Source organism: Triticum dicoccoides, chromosome 3A (genome assembly GCF_002162155.2).
Source record: "Triticum dicoccoides isolate Atlit2015 ecotype Zavitan chromosome 3A, WEW_v2.0, whole genome shotgun sequence".
Lineage (NCBI taxonomy): Eukaryota > Viridiplantae > Streptophyta > Magnoliopsida > Poales > Poaceae > Triticum > Triticum dicoccoides.
The window spans coordinates 232,190,969-232,210,720 of NC_041384.1; positions in this window are offsets into that span (position 1 = coordinate 232,190,969).

A 19,752-nucleotide genomic window follows, 5' to 3' on the forward strand; every position below is an offset into this window, starting at 1 on the left:
TCTCTCCCGCCCGGACCGAACGGAGCCGCCGCCACCGACGAGCTCCCTCGCGGCCACCGCCACACCCACGCCTCACCGACGCCCCAGGGAGCTCCACCTCGATCCCCTCTTCCTCCCCATCGAGCCAAGCCCCTCGGGAAGCCCTGCATCGCCTCCACGCCATCGTCTTCGTCCTCGACCGCCGCCGATGGTCGCCGTCGATTCGCCGCCGTTCGTGCTTCCCCGAGCTCGCTGACCCTCCCTGCATGATCCCCGTGAGCCCCTGCTTCGTTTCCCCCTAACCCCATGTCCGATTTCGAGCTCTAGCTGCCCCCTTTACCGGAGCCGAGATGCTCCGCGCACGGGCGCGTCGCCGGTGAAACCCCGGTGACCATTTGGTCACAGGCGTGCACCCGTTGTGCTTGCCGCGACCCGTAGAGCCCCTCCAGCGCCTCAGCTCCCTCGTTTGTGAGCAGCAGCGTCGAAAGGCCCGACGCCCGAACTTCGGCCACCGCCAGGAGCCCGTTTTCGGCGAAGCCCGGCCTCCCTGTGCCCAGCTGCGTGCGCCACTAGATGCGCGGGAGCACGGGCTCCCTCTTGGTGCCCTCAGCGCGACCAGCCACGGGCTGTAGCGCCATCCCGAGCAACTCCGGCGAGGTCCCGCCGTCGCCATGGTCGCCGGCGTCACTAGCCGACGTGGCCGCATGATTAGCACTAATCACGGCCAGCTAACCCTCCCCAGAGCCGCTGACGTATGGGCCCCACGCCCTTATTTAATCCTTACCATTTTCTGTTAAGTCTTAACCTAACCACCGTGGGCCCACACGTCAGTTTTGACCAAGCTGACGTGGCTGTTGACCTGGTCCCACCTGTCAGTGAGCTAAGCAGCCCTGTGACACCGACGTGTGGCCCCCACACGTCAGGTTTGACTTGGACCTGCCCTGTTGACCTGATGACGTCAGGGTGATGTCATACTGACGCAGAAATGTTTTCTAGAGTTTTTAAATAAATCAGAAATGATTTATTTATTTCAGAAAATATCCAAAACTTCGAAAAATCATATAAAATCAATCGTAACTCCAAATTAAATAATTTATATATGAAAAATTATCAGAAAAATTCAAGGAATCCATCTGTACCATCTTCATGCATGTTTGAACAATGGTTGTCCTCTGTTTTGGACAAAACAAATAAAGGGCATTTAAATAATCATATATGGAGTTGGAATTTGAATCATGTATTCAAACCAACTTCATTTAAATCATAGCTAAGTGCATTAGCCCAAAACACATTCATATTGCCATGTCATAGTATGCATCATATTGTCGCATTGCATTGATTGTGTTTTCCTTGTTTGCCGGTAATTGTCCCCTCTCAATAGACGTGTACCGGCGATGTGATCGATGACACCGACGAAGAGCTATATTATCTTCAGAAGTGCCAGGCAAGCAAAACCCCTTGTTCATTCCGATAAAATCCCACTCTCTCGCTCCTGCTCTCTTTTACTGCATTAGGACAACAACGATTCATCTGTTACTTGCTGCGGTAGCTGAACCCCTTTATCCTTTGCATGACCTGTCATTGCCACAGTAAATAGATGAAACCCACTAGCATGAGTAGGAGTTGTTTGAGCCCTGTTGTGCCTACTCATTCATGTTTGTTTGTCATGCCTGCTACTGCTTAGAGTTGAGTCAGGTCTGATTCATTGGGGATGAATCAGAGGCGTGTGAACATGTCCTACTGTGTGTGAGCTAAGTGTGTGAACACGTTTTGGTAAAGGTAGCGGTGAGAGGCCATGTAGGAGTACATGGTGGGTTGTCTCATTGCAGCCGTCCTCAGGAACTGAGTTCTGTGTTTGTGATCCATGACCAGCTACTACCACACATTGGAATGCTTAAGTGCCCCTCTCGACTTATTAATCAACATGATCTCTGTCCAGGAGTTGCAACTAGTTTCTGGTGTTTGTAGGTAGTGTTAGTAGTCTCCAAGTGGCACCCGGTACAGGTGGGCTTGGGACAGACTAGGCACAGTGGCACGGTGTACCAAGTGGCACCCGGATGGTGGGCTTGGGAACCCTGCTCACATCGTTTGGGGCCGTGAGCGACACCCCGGCCGGATCTCCTTGCGGATGGAACCCGAATAGGCGATAAACCTGGACTAGAGACTTGTTCGGTTAGTCAGGTCGTGGCCGACTCCCTCGCCCGGCTTCCGCTTGAAGGTTGCCGAGGTACATGACGTGTACAGGGCGATAAGTGGCGAGAGCGTGTGTGAAGAAGTACACCCCTGCAGGGTTAACATCATCTATTCGAATAGCCGGATTCCTCGGATATGGAAACTTGGACCCCTTGCATAGTTCATAGACAAGTGAAAGTGGATACTCTAAAATACGCAAGATAAGCGTGAGTGCTATGGATGGCGTTCTCGTAGGGAGACGGGAGCGGATCCATAGTGGTGTATTGATATGGTGAATATGTGGACTCATGTGCGCCACCTCAAAAGAGTTACTTGCAGTCGTAGTTCAGGTTAGCCACCGAGTCAAAGCTGGCTTGCTGCAGTTAAACTCCACCACCCCCTTTGTTGATAATGATGCATATGTAGATAGATCTGATGTAAGTCTTGCTGGGTACATTTGTACTCACGTTGCTTAATTTATGTTTTTTGCAGAGAGACTTCAGTCTCACTAGTAGTTCCACGTGGACTTCGACGTTTAGCTTGTTACCTCAGCTACGATCTTGAGCCCTCGGCAGGATCTGATAGATAGTCAGGCTTCTCAGCCTTTTTCATTTCTAGATGTCTGTACTCAGACATCATAGCTTCCGCATGTGCTTTGACTTGTATGCTCTGATTGTTGGGTCATGAGATCCATGATTGTAATATCTCGCTCATCGGAGCCTATTGAATAAATACTTGAGTTGTAGAGTCATGTTGTGATGCCATGTTGTATTTGCACATATCGAGCATATTGTGTGTATGTTATTGAAATGCTCGGTATGTGTGGGATCTGGCTATCTAGTTGTTTATCCTTAGTAGCCTCTCTTACCGGGAAATGTGTCCTAGTGTTTCCACTGAGCCATGGTAGCTTGCTACTGCTCTGGAACACTTAGGCTGGCCGGCATGTGTCCTTCTTCGTTCCTGTGTCTGTCCCTTCGGGGAAATGTCACGCGATGAATACCGGAGTCCTGTTAGCCCGCTACAGCCCGGTTCACCGGAGTCCTGCTAGCCCAGTGCTACAGCCTGGATTCACTCGCTGATGACCGACACGTTCGATGCTGGGTCATGGATGCCTGTCCCTGTAAGTTTGTGCCACTTTGGGTTTACGACTAGCCATGTCAGCTCGGGCTCCTTATCATATGGATGCTAGCGACACTATCATATATGTGTGCCAAAAGGCGCAAACAGTCCCGGGCAAAGGTAAGGCGACACCCGTGGGAATACCGTGCGTGAGGCCGCAAAGTGATATGAAGTGTTACATGCTAGATCGATGTGGCATTGAGTCGGGGTCCTGACAGCGTTGGTATCAGAGCTTGACTGCCTGTAGGATTACCAAGCCAAACTGGTCGAAGTTGGGTCTAGAAATTCTTTAGTTATATAAGGGAATTGATTGTGGGATGGAACGTAAGGCTCTTTTACTCCTTATACCTCATGGCCTTCTGATCTGAGTCATCATCTTATCTTTCCTACGGGGATTAAGAACTAGGCTATCTCTTCTTTCTATTAGGATCACGTGTTACTAATCCGTAGACTCATAGATTGTTGGACTTAAGCCTCGTTTCAGTTCCTATTACTTCTGTATGTTAATTGTTGATCTCGAAACTTTGATATTGTGCTTCTGAGTGGTTATGCCACCATTTTTGTGAATGTCTCAAATCTTTTTGAGCATTTACAGCTGTTATGCTGTCCGAGTCATCCCAGGTTTCTAAATAGTCTGAAGCAATTTGCAAATCCCTTCTTCCCGTTCCCGATGTCCTTTTGGTCAGATTAATCACACAAATTAGTGAGTTGAGGTACTTTATTGTCTTGACATATATGTTGGAGCTGGTATTATGACCCTAGGTGTCTTAGGGGATCATCTAGTAGTTTAGCCATGTTTTTGTGTTCCCAGTGTGAAGATTCTGGCCTTTATTCTCGAAAGCATTCCGTGATGCTACTTAGTAGTAGGTATTCTACTCCTGGGTTTTGAACCCGAGATTCACTCTACTTACTTCATGTTGATAGTGTGTGCTAGTTCCTTTAGGATATTAGTAACCTTTGCGTTAGTCCTCGAGGTTCGTGGTACATCTTTCTTCCAATTACCATGAACCATTCTTGGCAGGAGTTCTTTTGAACCAAAAGATGACAACAAGAGTGCTCTCGATGAGTTCTCCATGCTATATTGTGACCCTGCCAGCTCAACCTTTCTGCATGGGTTATCCGGAAGAATTATGTTGAACCTGGTTCGACAAACTAATCTATGCATCCACAACTCAAAAAATTATATGTTCCTTTGAGTTGTTCTCTTTAGTTGCATTATGACCCTCGTCTATCAATTGATAGTCAAGATTATGTGTGCATGCGTTCATTGATGCCTATTACTCTTGTGGTCTGTCAAGCCATTCTATTCCGGAATGATTAGGAGAAACAAACTCCAGTACCTCTTCCATATCCAGGATTGGGTCAAAGAAGTTGTGCTCCGCAGATCAAATTGCTAATCCAGCTTTTGCTCTGCTCTACCTTGGAGTATTACCATCTTTATATCGGGATTGTTATAGGAATGGCACACCATCCTATGAACTCTTGGTACAGTGATACTTCTTGCCATCATTGTTCATTCCTCGGTTCCTGTGTTATTGTAACCGGAATGCTGATAAGTGAATCGTGGTGTGTGAAATCAATACTGCTAGCAACTCCGTTGCTTGGTAGTTAAATGGACAACAACCTCATTCTTAGCGTGCTGATTATTGAGTCATCATTCTAAGATTGATCGTGCTACCTAGTCCTTACTCCTGGCGCATTTTTCAATCAATGAGTTAGGATTTTGTCAAGTCCTCACTCATTTGATCATATCGTCTGGCCCTCAAAAGCGAGATTGTTCTCGAGCTTAGTAACATATCGGTGGTTCGTGATTTCTCGAAGATCTTCTCGGAGGTATTACCAGGTTGTTACCTGACCGCTATGTTGAGCTCGTGATAAAGTTGGTTTCTTGTAAACCACCCTTTCTCCAAGAATCCGTGTTGGATATCCCTGAGCTAGTTGGTTAAGCTAAACGACAACTTGGAGAGTTGGAAGATAAAAGCTTGCCTGACTTAGTTCGTTCCAAAGGGATATTCTTGTGTAGTGTGTGTTGAAGAAAGATGATATCTTCATCGATTGGTCCCTGTGATCAGTTGCTGGACCTATTGTCTTATCAATCCCTTGATTTGAGTGTGGGCTATCGTCAAATCAAATCAGTACCAACGATGCTCGTAATGTTGTCTTACTCGTGGTTGACTCCTCGAGCATACACCATTACATCTTTGGTCTGACCAATGCTATCACCATGTTCACCTAGTCGTGGAATTCCATCTTCATGGAAATCTCGATGATCTGTTGTTGAGCCCATCAACATCATTTTGTCTTCTCCGTAATTCTGCTGAACATTAAGCTAGTGTTGGAAACTTTTGGAAGCATTTTCTTCATGCTAGCTCATGAAGTACTTGTTTGATGAAAGGAGTGACTTCCTCTTATACACGTGCATTTGGTGAAAGTTGCCGCCATGAATTTGAGAAAGATTGTTTTTGTTTTCCTCTGGAATCATCCCAAATCAGTCATGCACACGTGCGAAGTATTCTGTGGTCTAGAGACTTGCAACCTTCATTCCATATGTGTCCCGAGCACACCAACCCACTGATTGATTTGTTCAAGGAGATGAAGTTCCTTCATAAGAGCTAATCATATGACTTATGCAAGGACTTCGTTATCCACGATGATGGTTCCCCACCTGAACTCGGTTGTGTTTTGTTGTAAGACTACCATGTGATAATGTTTGTCTGGGACAACGTGTTCACATGTGTGTAGCAGAACCAGCTCATGTTTTGGAGCTTGCTATCGTAGTTCATTCCCCGAGAATCTCGCAACGTCATCTCGTTGATTTGTGTTGCAAACTTTCGTTTTTCTTCCTAGACTCGATGAGTCTGGAATATCCTGACACCAACCAGATCTGAATCTCAGGCAGACTTGATGGTTGGAACATTTCCCCAAGAACTATAATATTGGTCCCTCGATAACTGGTAAAGTGGATGTTGTGGCCAGCACCAACCAGCCGAAAGACCTATTATTGCAGTATCTTGATTGAAGAAGTTGGCCACCTTCCCATAAGGACTTCGTAGGATTTACTCCCTAGTTGTGCCTTATGATTTTTGTGTTCCCGAAGTCCGACCTTTTAGTTGATGTTCTAGATATCAAACCATATCTATGAATGGGTTACACTAGCACATCAAGGAGAACATTAGGAGCGGAGTGCTAAATGCCTCTCGGTCGATCGTCCAGATTTTGTCTCCTTGGCCTCGCTAAGGTGAAATCTGAGAAAGTGTTATCTTCCTTTGCATCTGCATCATCCATCATTAGCCATCATGGTAGTATGTTGTGTTGTTAGCACCCTTGACATGGATGTTGATAAAACCTTGATGATTGTGGAAATGCTCAAGTTCTTGAGAGCACGCACAAGCGCTACGTGTTATCATCGGCATTAACTGGGATTCCTCTCAGTTTCCTTGGCAATGCTATGACCTTTTCAACAGTGAATTCACTCTCTATTGTTGGGTTCTTCCCTAGTTACCAGAATCATTCCCAGCATTTGCATTTTGTTCCCAGCTTGCACCGCCAATGTGCCATTCTACCATGGATCTCTTCCATTTCCGGTGATAAGCAAATTCATCCATTACGTTGTCTTCAACAAGGTAATCCACATCATCCAAGTCCGAGTATGCCATTCTATCGACCCCCTCCAAACGATTGCTCGAGAATTGCCTTAGGCTGGTTTAGAGAGTTTCAATGATCCTTAAATCAAAGGTAATTCTTTTTGCCACTTGGATATTTCTACGAGTCACCTTCTCTAAGGTGCATCGTTATGGTATCATGGCAATTCAACTCCTCGCTACATTGACAACCGGTCACCACATTCTTAAGTCTGAAATTATTGTCCACCTAGTGAACCTTCGTCATCCGTTTCTTTCCACCCCTCTTGATGTGCATCTCGTGTCTCAGCTCGAGAGATGCTGCTATGTCTCATCCCATGAGTTGATCCTGAGTTGTTCGGTCTTCTCGAAGATAGATTGTTCTAGATTTTTCCTTTCTTCTCGTTGTCATGTTGGCTGGAGTTCTCAAAGCAAGACGTCGAGACAAAGATGAGGATCAAATCAACACTCTTGTGATGTGCAACCTGGATCGTGAAGATTATGTTAATTTGCGTTCCCCCTTCATCCTACCCTACGCTTGAATCTCGGGTCGAGATTCTTGTTTAGTGGGGGTGAGTTGTCACAGCCCTAGAATTTGTCTGTCATTAGTTGCATCAAGGCATTCATGCATCATGTTTGAAGTTCATGAATTTGAAATGGGGAGGACCAAGCCCTAGCACCAAAGCAATGCAAATAGGTTCAACTTCAAAATATTTTTCAAAGAACCCAAATTGGTTTGCAAAAATGTTCATGATTAATGGAAAAGGGTGAAAACCATTTCCAGAGATGATGGATATTTTTCCAAGACATTTTTGGATTTTTGAGTAAACCATATTGTATTTGACTTTGGGCATTTAAATACTATAAATAATTTAAATGTTCAAATAAATGTTGGAAATTGTTAAGGGTCACTGAAATAATTCAGAAAGCACCCATAATTGTTTCTAGGATTTTATTAAATGATTTGATATTTTAAATCAAATCAAAAACAAATTGCAGAAAATAGAAAAGAGGAAACAGAGAGAGAGAGAGAGTACTTACCTGGCGCCTACCTGTGCGGCCTGCTGCAGAAGCCGACCCAGCCCACCACTGCAGCCCTCCGTCGTCTTCCTCCCCTCACCCCGAAGCAGCTGCGTGCTCGCACGCGCACGGCCGCGCGGCCACCTCCTGCTTGCCGACGAGCCCCTGGACGCGTGGACGACTCCCGCAGGCCGTCCCGATCCCGCTGACCGTTTCGCTCACTCTCCCCCCTCGACCCTCCCTCCTCTGCTCCCTCTCTCCCGCCCGGACCGAATGGAGCCGCCGCCACCGATGAGCTCCCTCGCGGCCACCGCCACCCCCACGCCTCACAGACGCCCCAGGGAGCTCCGCCTCGATCCCCTCTTCCTCCCCACCGAGCCAAGCCCCTCGGGAAGCCCTGCATCGCCTCCACGCCATCGTCTTCATCCTCGACCGCCGCCGATGGTCGCCGTCGATTCGCCGCCGTTAGTGCTTCCCCGAGCTCGCTGACCCTCCCTGCATGATCCCCGTGAGCCCCTGCTTCGTTTCCCCCTAACCCCATGTCCGATTTCGAGCTCTAGCCGCCCCCTCTATCGGAGCCGAGATGCTCCGCGCACGGGCGCGTCGCCGGCGAAACCCCGGTGACCATTTGGTCACGGGCGTGCACCCGTTGTGCTTGCCGCGACCCGTAGAGCCCCTCCAGCACCTCAGCTCCCTCGTTTGTGAGCAGCAGCGTCGAAATGCCCGACGCCCGAACTTCGGCCACCGCCAGGAGCCCGTTTCCGGCGAAGCCCGGCCTCCCTGTGCCCAGCTGCGTGCGCCACTAGATGCGCGGGAGCACGGGCTCCCTCTTGGTGCCCTCAGCGTGACCAGCCACGGGCTGTAGCGCCATCCCGAGCAACTCCGACGAGGTCCCGCCGTCGCCATGGTCGCCGGCGTCACTAGCCGACGTGGCCGCGTGATTAGCACTAATCACGGCCAGCTAACCCTCCCCAGAGCCACTGACGTATGGGCCCCACGCCCTTATTTAATCCTTATCATTTTCTGTTAAGTCTTAACCTAACCACCGTGGGCCCACACATCAGTTTTGACCAAGCTGACGTGGCTGTTGACCTGGTCCCACCTGTCAGTGAGCTAAGCAGCCCTGTGACACCGACGTGTGGCCCCCACACGTCAGGTTTGACTTGGACCCGCCCTGTTGACCTGATGACGTCAGGGTGATGTCATACTGACGCAGTAAATGTTTTCTGGAGTTTTTAAATAAATCAGAAATGATTTATTTATTTCAGAAAATATCCAAAACTTCGAAAAATCATATAAAATCAACTGTAACTCCAAATTAAATAATTTATATATGAAAAATTATCAGAAAAATTCAAGGAATCCATCTGTACCATTTTCATGCATGTTTGAACAATGGTTGTCCTCTGTTTTGGACAAAACAAATAAAGGTCATTTAAATAATCATATATGGAGTTGGAATTTGAATCATGTATTCAAACCAACTTCATTTAAATCATAGCTAAGTGCATTAGCCCAAAACACATTCATATTGCCATGTCATAGCATGCATCATATTGTCGCATTGCATTGATTGTGTTTTCCTTGTTTGCCGGTAATTGTCCCCTCTCGATAGACGTGTACCGGCGATGTGATCAATGACACCGACGAAGAGCTATATTATCTTCAGAAGTTCCAGGCAAGCAAAACCCCTTGTTCATTCCGATAAAATCCCACTCTCTCGCTCCTGCTCTCTTTTACTGCATTAGGACAACAACGATTCATCTGTTACTTGCTGCGGTAGCTGAACCCCTTTATCCTTTGCATGACCTGTCATTGCCACAGTAAATAGATGAAACCCACTAGCATGAGTAGGAGTTGTTTGAGCCCTGTTGTGCCTACTCATTCATGTTTGTTTGTCATGCCTGCTACTGCTTAGAGATGAGTCAGGTCTGATTCATCGGGGATGAATCAGAGGCGTGTGAACATGTCCTACTGTGTGTGAGCTAAGTGTGTGAACACGTTTTGGTAAAGGTAGCGGTGAGAGGCCATGTAGGAGTACATGGTGGGTTGTCTCATTGCAGCCGTCCTCAGGAACTGAGTTCTGTGTTTGTGATCCATGACCAGCTACTACCACACATTGGAATGCTTAAGTGCCCCTCTCGACTTATTAATCAACATGATCTCTGTCCAGGAGTTGCAACTAGTTTCTGGTGTTTGTAGGTAGTGTTAGTAGTCTACCAAGTGGCACCCGGTACAGGTGGGCTTGGGACAGACTAGGCACAGTGGCACGGTGTACCAAGTGGCACCCAGATGGTGGGCTTGGGAACCCTGCTCACATCGTTTGGGGCCGTGAGCGACACCCCGGCCGGATCTCCTTGCGGATGGAACCCGAATAGGCGATAAACCTGGACTAGAGACTTGTTCGGTTAGTCAGGTCGTGGCCGACTCCCTCGCCCGGCTTCCACTTGAAGGTTGCCGAGGTACATGACGTGTACAGGGCGATAAGTGGCGAGAGCGTGTGTGAAGAAGTACACCCCTGCAGGGTTAACATCATCTATTCGAATAGCCGGATTCCTCGGATATGGAAACTTGGACCCCTTGCATAGTTCATAGACAAGTGAAAGTGGATACTCTAAAATACGCAAGATAAGCGTGAGTGCTATGGATGGCGTTCTCGTAGGGAGACGGGAGCGGATCCATAGTGGTGTATTGATATGGTGAATATGTGGACTCGTGTGCGCCACGTCAAAAGAGTTACTTGCAGTCGTAGTTCAGGTTAGCCACCGAGTCAAAGCTGGCTTGCTGCAGTTAAACTCCACCACCCCCTTTGTTGATAATGATGCATATGTAGATAGATCTGATGTAAGTCTTGCTGGGTACATTTGTACTCACGTTGCTTAATTTATGTTTTTTGCAGAGAGACTTCAGTCTCACTAGTAGTTCCACGTGGACTCCGACGTTTAGCTTGTTACCTCAGCTACGATCTTGAGCCCTCGGCAGGATCTGATAGATAGTCAGGCTTCTCAGCCTTTTTCATTTCTAGATGTCTGTACTCAGACATCATAGCTTCCGCATGTGCTTTGACTTGTATGCTCTGATTGTTGGGTCATGAGATCCATGATTGTAATATCTCGCTCATCGGAGCCTATTGAATAAATACTTGAGTTGTAGAGTCATGTTGTGATGCCATGTTGTATTTGCACATATCGAGCATATTGTGTGTATGTTATTGAAATGCTCGGTATGTGTGGGATCTGGCTATCTAGTTGTTTATCCTTAGTAGCCTCTCTTACCGGGAAATGTGTCCTAGTGTTTCCACTGAGCCATGGTAGCTTGCTACTGCTCTGGAACACTTAGGCTGGCCGGCATGTGTCCTTCTTCGTTCCTGTGTCTGTCCCTTCGGGGAAATGTCACGCGATGAATACCGGAGTCCTGTTAGCCCGCTACAGCCCGGTTCACCGGAGTCCTGCTAGCCCAGTGCTACAGCCTGGATTCACTCGCTGATGACCGACACGTTCGATGCTGGGTCATGGATGCCTATCCCTGTAAGTTTGTGCCACTTTGGGTTTACGACTAGCCATGTCAGCCCGGGCTCCTTATCATATGGATGCTAGCGACACTATCATATACGTGTGCCAAAAGGCGCAAACGGTCCCGGGCAAAGGTAAGGCGACACCCGTGGGAATACCGTGCGTGAGGCCGCAAAGTGATATGAAGTGTTACATGCTAGATCGATGTGGCATTGAGTCGGGGTCCTGACATTCATAGGTGGGAATTCTAGTAGCTCTAGTTCTTCTTCCACGGATATTGGTTTGAGATTGGGATTTCTTACCGATTATTCGTTCTTGATCCGTACCTTGTTGATTTATTTCTCTACCTTAATTCTACGTGGCTTCTCAATTTAAGGATATGTGACCATTTCAAGAGGAATGCATTCGTTCATTTTGTTCGGATGTGAAGACTATATGTTGCAATTTTCATTCCGTTGGATTCAGCTTCAATATTTGTCTATCAATTTGCTAATGGATGTCAACCTCTTCAGGATGGCTCCTCCAACGCGCATGACTCCGAATCCTGATCCGCCACCACCTCCCCCTCCTCCGGAGGCATGGCAAGCTGTGATGGCCGCAACCAATGCAAACACACAGTTGATCATGCAAATTCTTCAAGAGCGCAATCAAGGCAACCAAGGGAACCAAGGCAACAATCAGAGTCACTTTGCTACACTCAACCAGTTCCTTGCTAACGGGCCAAAGACTTTTAGCAATTGTGTTGAGGCAACCGATGCTGACGATTGGCTTGTGGATCTGTGCAAGCATTTCGAGTGCAGTAACGTCAGGCCTGAGGACTTTGTCAAGTTCGCTTCCTTCCAACTCAAAGATCAAGCTGCAGAATGGTTCCAGCAGTACAAGGATTCCAGAGGTGGACGTGTTATCACTTGGGATGAATTCCATCAAGATTTCCGAGCTCATCATATCCCTCAGAGCGTGGTTGAAAGCAAGCGTGAGGAATTCCGCAACCTGAAGCAAGGCTCTTTGTCTGTCTATGACTACAACAAGTTGTTTCAGAAGCTCGCCCGCTTTGCCAAGCAGGACGTACCTGATGAGAAGAGCATGATATACCAGTTCAGGGGTGGTCTCAAAGAAGAAATTCAGCTAGCTCTTGTTCTCTTTGAGCCCTTGAGGTACGATGAGTTCTACAACATGGCATTGAAGCAAGAGGCTGCTCAATTGATGTGTGATGCTTCCAAGAAGCGAGTCAGAGATGTTACTCCTTCTTCCTCTACTCAAGTGGCCAAGCAGCAGAAGTATTGGCTTCCTCCTCCTCCGTTCCGTCAGCCGTATCAGCAGAAGAGCAAAGGTGGCAGTGGATCTTCCCACCCACCCAACCCTGGCTTTCATAACAAGACTTCGTCTCAAGCTCCAAGATCGAGTGCCCCGCACCACCGTCCAGTTTCAGAGGTCACGTGCAACAAGTGCCAACAGAAGGGTCACTATGCCAACAAGTGTTTCAACCAGAGGCGTCTTCCTTCTCCTCCTCTTGCCAGATCGGCAAGTACAGCTGTGGTCAAGCATAACCCCAAGCACGCCAAGGTCAATTTGATGAATGCAGCTCAGGCAGAGGACTCGTCAGATGTCATCATGGGGTAACCTTCCTGTTAACAATATTCCTGCAAAAGTTCTTTTTGACACTGGTGCATCGCATTCCTTTTTGTCATGCCCTTTTGCATTGAAGCACAATGTTGAGACTGAGATCATGCCCAAAGTCATGCAATTTGTTTCTCCCAGCAAGCTTTTGACTTCTAGTTTGGTTGCTCCCGATATCTCTATCACATTGGGTGATTACAAGTTTCTCTATTCTTCGGTGGTTCTTGGTAACTCGGATATTGATCTTATTCTCGGAATGGATTGGCTTTCTAAGCACAAGGCTCAGCTTGATTGTGCAGCCAGGCAGATTCAATTGACTTATTCGTTTGAGGATGTAATTGTCTTTGCCGCTCGTGATGATACTATCCGTCTATTTTCTCTCAATGAGAAGGGTGAACTCGATGCCATCTCGCAAATTCCAGTCGTTTGCGAATATCAAGACGTCTTTCCAGAAGAGCTTCCAGGAATGCCTCCGCACCGGCCAGTTGAATTCGTTATTGATCTTGAGCCTGGCATGGAACCTGTGTGCAAGCGTCCTTACAAGCTCGGACCTGAAGAGTTGAAGGAGCTGAAGAAGCAACTCGATATTCAAGAGAAAATGGGTCTCATCCGGCCTACTTCTTCTCCATGGGGATGTGGTGTTCTTTTTGTGAAGAAGAAGGATGGAACGGACCGACTTTGTGTTGATTACCGTCCATTGAACAAGAAGACCATCAAGAACAAATACCCACTTCCCAACATCAACGAGCTGTTCGAACAACTCAAAGGTGCTCAAGTATTCTCCAAGCTTGATCTTCGTATGGGTTATCATCAAATTCGAATCCGTGAGCAAGATATTCCCAAGACTGCTTTTAGGACAAGCTATGGTTCATATGAATACACTGTCATGTCTTTTGGCCTCGTCAATGCTCCTCCGACTTTCTCTCGCATGATGAACTTCATCTTCAACGCCTACACCAATGCCTTCGTTTTGGTCTATCTCGACGACATTCTGGTTTTCTCGAAGAACAAGGAAGATCATGCCAAGCACTTGCGTTTGGTTCTCGATAAGCTCAGGGAACATCAGTTCTACGCCAAGTTCTCCAAGTGTGAATTTTGGCTCGATGAGGTGCTTTATCTTGGTCATATCATCTCTGCCAAGGGTATTGCGGTGAATCCTGAGAAGGTGTCTGCAATTGTGAATTGGGAACCTCCTCAGAACGTGAAGCAACTCCGTAGCTTCCTCGGTCTCGCAAGCTATTGCCGAAGATTTGTTGAAAACTTTTCTAAGATCATGAAGCCTCTCTCTAATATTCTCCAGAAACACGTCAAGTACGTTTGGTCTCCGGAGTGTGATATTGCTTTCAACACTTTGAAAGAGAAATTGATCACTGCTCCAGTTCTGACTCCGCCTGATGAATCCAAGCCGTACGAGGTCTTTTGTGATGCCTCTCTCCAAGGTCTTGGCGCAGTATTGATGCAAGAGAAGAAAGTTGTTGCTTATACCTCTCGCTAGTTGAAGCCCAATGAGAAGAACTACCCCACTCATGATCTCGAGTTGGCGGCAGTTGTGCATGCTCTTTTGACTTGGAGACATCTCTTATTGGGAAGAAAAGTGGACATTTTCACTGATCACAAGAGTCTCAAGTACATCTTCACTTAGCCTAATCTCAACCTCAGGCAAACTCGATGGGTCGAAATGATTCAAGAGTATAATCCGAGTATCGAGTATACTCCAGGCAAGGCCAATGTGATTGCTGACGCATTGAGCAGGAAGGCTTACTGCAACAGTCTGATTCTTAAGCCTTATCAACCCGAGCTTTGTGAAGCTTTCTGTAAACTTAACCTGCAAGTTGTTCCTCAAGGTTTCCTCGCTAACCTTCAAGTCTCTCCTACCTTGGAAGACAAGATTCGCCAAGCTCATCTTCTTGATGCTATGGTGAAAAAGGTGAAGATTGGGGTTGCCAAGAGTCAACCCAAGTACAAGTGCTACCGCCTTGATGACAAGGACACTCTCTTCTTCGAGGATCATATTGTTGTGCCCAAAGGTGACCTCCGTAAAGTGATCATGAACGAGGCTCACAATTCTCTCCTCTCCATCCACCCTGGGAGCACGAAGATGTATCAGGACCTCAAGCAGGCTTATTGGTGGACTCGAATGAAGCGCGAGATTTCTCAATTCGTGAATGAATGTGATGTTTCCGGAAGAGTGAAGGCATAACACCAATGGCCAGCTGGTCTCCTCCAACCTCTTGCCATTCCAGAATGGAAGTTTGACCACATTGAAATGGACTTCATGACTGGATTTCCAAAGTCCAAGCGTGGCAATGATGCTATATTCGTTGTCATCGACAAACTCACTAAAGTGGCTCATTTTCTGCCTATCAAAGAGTCGATCACTGCAGCTCAATTGGCGGAACTCTATACCTCTCGGATTGTCTCTCTGCACGGTATTCCACAAGTGATCTCTTTAGACCGTGGCATCATCTTTACCTCCAAGTTTTGGGATTCTTTTCAGAAGGCCATGGGCACCAACATCCGCTTCAGCACAGCTTTCCATCCTCAAACTAGCGGTCAAGTCGAGCGTGTCAATCAGATTCTTGAAGACATGCTCAGGGCTTGTGTGATCTCCTTCGACATGAAGTGGGAGGATTGTCTTCCTTATGCTGAATTCTCCTACAGCAACAGTTTTCAAGCAAGTTTGGGCAAGGCCCCATTTGAAATTCTGTATGGCAGGAAGTGTCGTACCCCTCTCAACTGGTCTGAAACCGGTGAACGTCAGCTTTTGGGTAATGAATTAATCACAGAGGCAGAGGAAATGTGCAAAGTCATTCGAGATAACCTCAAAGCAGCCCAATCCCGCCAGAAGAGCTACTATGACAGTAAGCACCGTGATTTGGCTTTCGAGATCGGAGATCATGTTTACCTCCACGTCTCTCCTATGAAAGGTACTCGTCGCTTCGGTATCAAAGGGAAGCTTGCCCCCAGATACGTGGGACCTTTCAAGATTGTCAGCAAGAGAGGCGATCTCGCCTATCAACTCGAGCTTCCTTCAAACTTTGCAAATGTTCATGACATGTTCCATGTCTCTCAGCTCCGAAAGTGCTTCAAGACTCCTGATCGCACCGTCAACTTCGAGGACATTGAGCTCCAAGAAGATCTCTCCTATCGTGAGCACCCCGTTGCTATTCTCGAAGAGACTGAACGCAAGACTCGCAACAAGTCAATCAAATTTCTCAAAGTCAAGTGGTCACACCATTCCGACCGTGAAGCTACCTGGGAACGCGAGGATCACCTCCGTTCTGAGTACCCGGCGTTCTTTCAGTCCTAGATCTCGGGAAGAGATCCTTTCGTAGTGGTGGAGTGTTGTAACACCCCGGATGTAACTTTCCCAATTTGTACTCCAACTCTTGTCGTTTCGGCGTTAAGTTATTTTATTTTCTCAAGTTCGGGTTTTTGTCCCCGTGTGTTGTTATCGTTGTCATGCATCTCATATCATGTCATAATGTGCATTGCATTTGCATACGTGTTCATCTCATGCATTCGAGCATTTCCCCCCTTGTCCGTTTTGCATTCTGGCGCTTCGTTCTCCTCCGGTGCTCATTTCTAGCTTTCTTTCGTGTGTGGGGATTAAACATTTCCGGATTGGACCGAGACTTGCCAAGCGGCCTTGGGTTACTACCGGTAGACCGCCTGTTAAGTTTCGTATCATTTGGACTTCGTTTGATACTCCAACGGTTAACCAAGGGACCGAAAAGGCCTCGTGTGTGTTGCAGCCCAACACCCCTCCAATTTGGCCCAAAACCCACCTAAGCCTTCTCCATCATCTAGATCGTTCGATCACGATCGCGTGGCCGAAAACCGCACCTCATTTGGACTCTCCTAGCTCCCTCTATGCCTATAAATAGGTCTCTCCCCGAAATCCCGGATCCCCTCCTCCTCTAACCCTAAAAAAAATCCACCGCGCCACGCCGGACACGTCCGTGGCGGCTGGACACCGTCCGCCGCCCGCCCGGACCCAATCGCGCGCCGCCACGTGGACGTGCGCCCACATCCCCGCCGCCTCGCCCGCGCCGGCCCGCCTGGCCCGCGCGCGGCCCTCCCCGCCGCCGAGCCGGGCCCCGCGCGCCCCGCCGCCTGCCTCCTCGCTCCACGGCGCCGCGCCCCATCGCCCGCCGCCATCCGCCGCCTTCCTGCCGGCACGTCGTCGCCCGCCGCCCGCGCCGTCCGCGGCGGCCTCGCCGCCTCCCCCACGCCGGATCCCGCGCCTCCTCGTCTCTCCCTCGACTCCGGTGAAGCCCGCAGCTCCGGCGAGCGCGAACTCCGGGGCCGGCCATCCTCGGTCGGCGTGCGCCAGATCCAGATCCGAGCTAACCCTAGGGTTGACCTTGATTTTTTTCCTAAGTCCTGAGATTTCAGATCCATGTGCTCATGTTCATAGCATCGTATCTCCGCATCCGTAGCTCCATTTTTGGCATATAGCATATCAAAATGTTCATCTCAGAGAGTACATCATTCCATTCCATTGCATCATTTTCATTTGAGTTCATCTTGATGCCCGAAATGCTGTTAGAAGAGGGATACTTGAGATAATTGTCAGATCTGCTACTCCATTTAGCTTTTTTGTCATTTTTGCCATGATTGTTGTGTACCTGATCTGCCCATGAGCCCTACATATGTTTTGTTAAGGGTTTTGTCATCTTTCCAGAGGTGTAACCCCTGTATTATTGTGATGTGTGTGGTGACTAGCACGAGCTTGCAAAGTGGTGCACTCGGTAATTCTGATTTCAGGGACTTAGCATTTCCACTAAGTCCTTGACCTGTTTATCTCATATGGCCATATGTTCATGTTGTTTCCTAGTGATCCGTGCCTCTTTTGAGGATGCTTAGTAAGGATGTTTTGTTAATCTTGTAGTGCTCTATCCATCCATGTCTTTGTTTGAAATTATGGAGCACCCTAGCTTGAGTCAATCGAGCTCTACGTTTGCTACTTTGTGAATCTGGGCAGATTGTCAACTTGTTTGCAATTTTGCGATGATGTTGTAGATGATCCGTGCATGCTATGCTATTGTTCTTGCCTTGTCTAGCTTGACTTTTGTGTGTTCTTGATGGATGTATGCTTAGCTTGTCATGACTTGCTCCATAGTGAGTGCATCGAGCTCGTAAACATGCCTACTTGAGATATGTTTCAGCATGTGCCAGTTTTCACGAAGTCTGAAAACTGATTATGTTTTTGCCATGTTCACATGCTTGCAATTGTATTTTCTGATCCCTTTTGGCTCAAGGTCACTAAGGGACTTTTGTTAAGCTCTTTTAGTAGCTCCATGCCATGCTCTGCTTTGCCATGTTCAGGTCCTATAGCATATAGTTTTGTTGCTCCGAAGTGTGCTACCTGATCTGAAATTCCAGACTAGTGTTAATTTCACTAAGTCTGAGATCTGTTTGCCATATGCATTTTTGCCATGCTTGTTTGAACCTGTTAATGGATGATTTGGCCGTAGCTCAGTGCTAGACTTTTGTTAAGCATCTTGCATGCATCCCTGCCATGTATTTTTATGCCATGTTTGGGTGCTGTAGCATGTTCATCTCATTGCATTTAGATGGCTACTTGCTGTAAATCACAGACCGGTGTCATATTTGAATCGCTTGCCATTTCCAAACCGTAACTCCGATTCCGGTGTTCTTTATATCGTTTTCAAGTGATTTCATCTCATATTTCCAGTGGCAAACTTGGATATCCAAGTTGAGGCCAGGTTCATGCATCCCTTGTCAAATCTTGCATATGCATCCCGCATAGCATATCATCATTGCATCCTATTGTTTGATCCTTGCACGTGGTTGATTGTGTCCTGTTGCTTGTTTGTCTTATTTGGGTTGATCCGGGAGACGAGTTCGCTAACGAGGAGCCCGTTGAGTTTGCTTTCGAGGATCCAGTCAACTCTGACAACTGTGCAGGCAAGATGATCATACCCTCGAAATCACTACTATCTTTGCTATGCTAGTTTGCTCGCTCTTTTTCTATGCCAATGCTACGATGCCTACCATTTGCTTTAAAGCCTCCCAAATTGCCATGTCAAACCTCTAACCCACCATGTCCTGGCAAACCGTTGATTGGCTATTGTTACCGCTTTGCTCAGCCCCTCTTATAGCGTTGCTAGTTGCAGGTGAATATTGGTGGTCGTTCCTTGTTGGAACATTTATTTACTTGCTGGGATATCATTATATTATCTTGTTATCTTAATGCATCTATATACTTGGTAAAGGGTGGACGGCTCGGCCTCCCGCCTAGTGTTTTGTTCCACTCTTGCCGCCCTAGTTTCCCGTCATATCGGTGTTATGTTCCCGGATTTTGCGTTCCTTACGCGGTTGGGTTATAATGGGAACCCCTTGATAGTTCGCCTTGATTAAAGCTTTTCCAGCAATGCCCAACCTTGGTTTTACCATTTGCCACCTAGCCTCTTCTTCCCTTGGGTTACTGGAGCCCTAGGGTCATCTTATTTTAAACCGCCCCTGGGCCAGTGCTCCTCTGAGTGTTGGTCCAAACTAGAGTCCTGTGCAGCGCCCCCTCGGGGAAACTCGAGGTTTGGTTTTAGTTGTATGAAGAGCTCATCTGAGTGTGCCCTGAGAACGAGATATGTGCAGCTCCTATCGGGATTTGTTGGCGCATTCGGGTGGTGTTGCTGGTCTTGTTTTAACCTGTCGAAGTGTCTTGAAGAACCGAGATACCGAGTCTG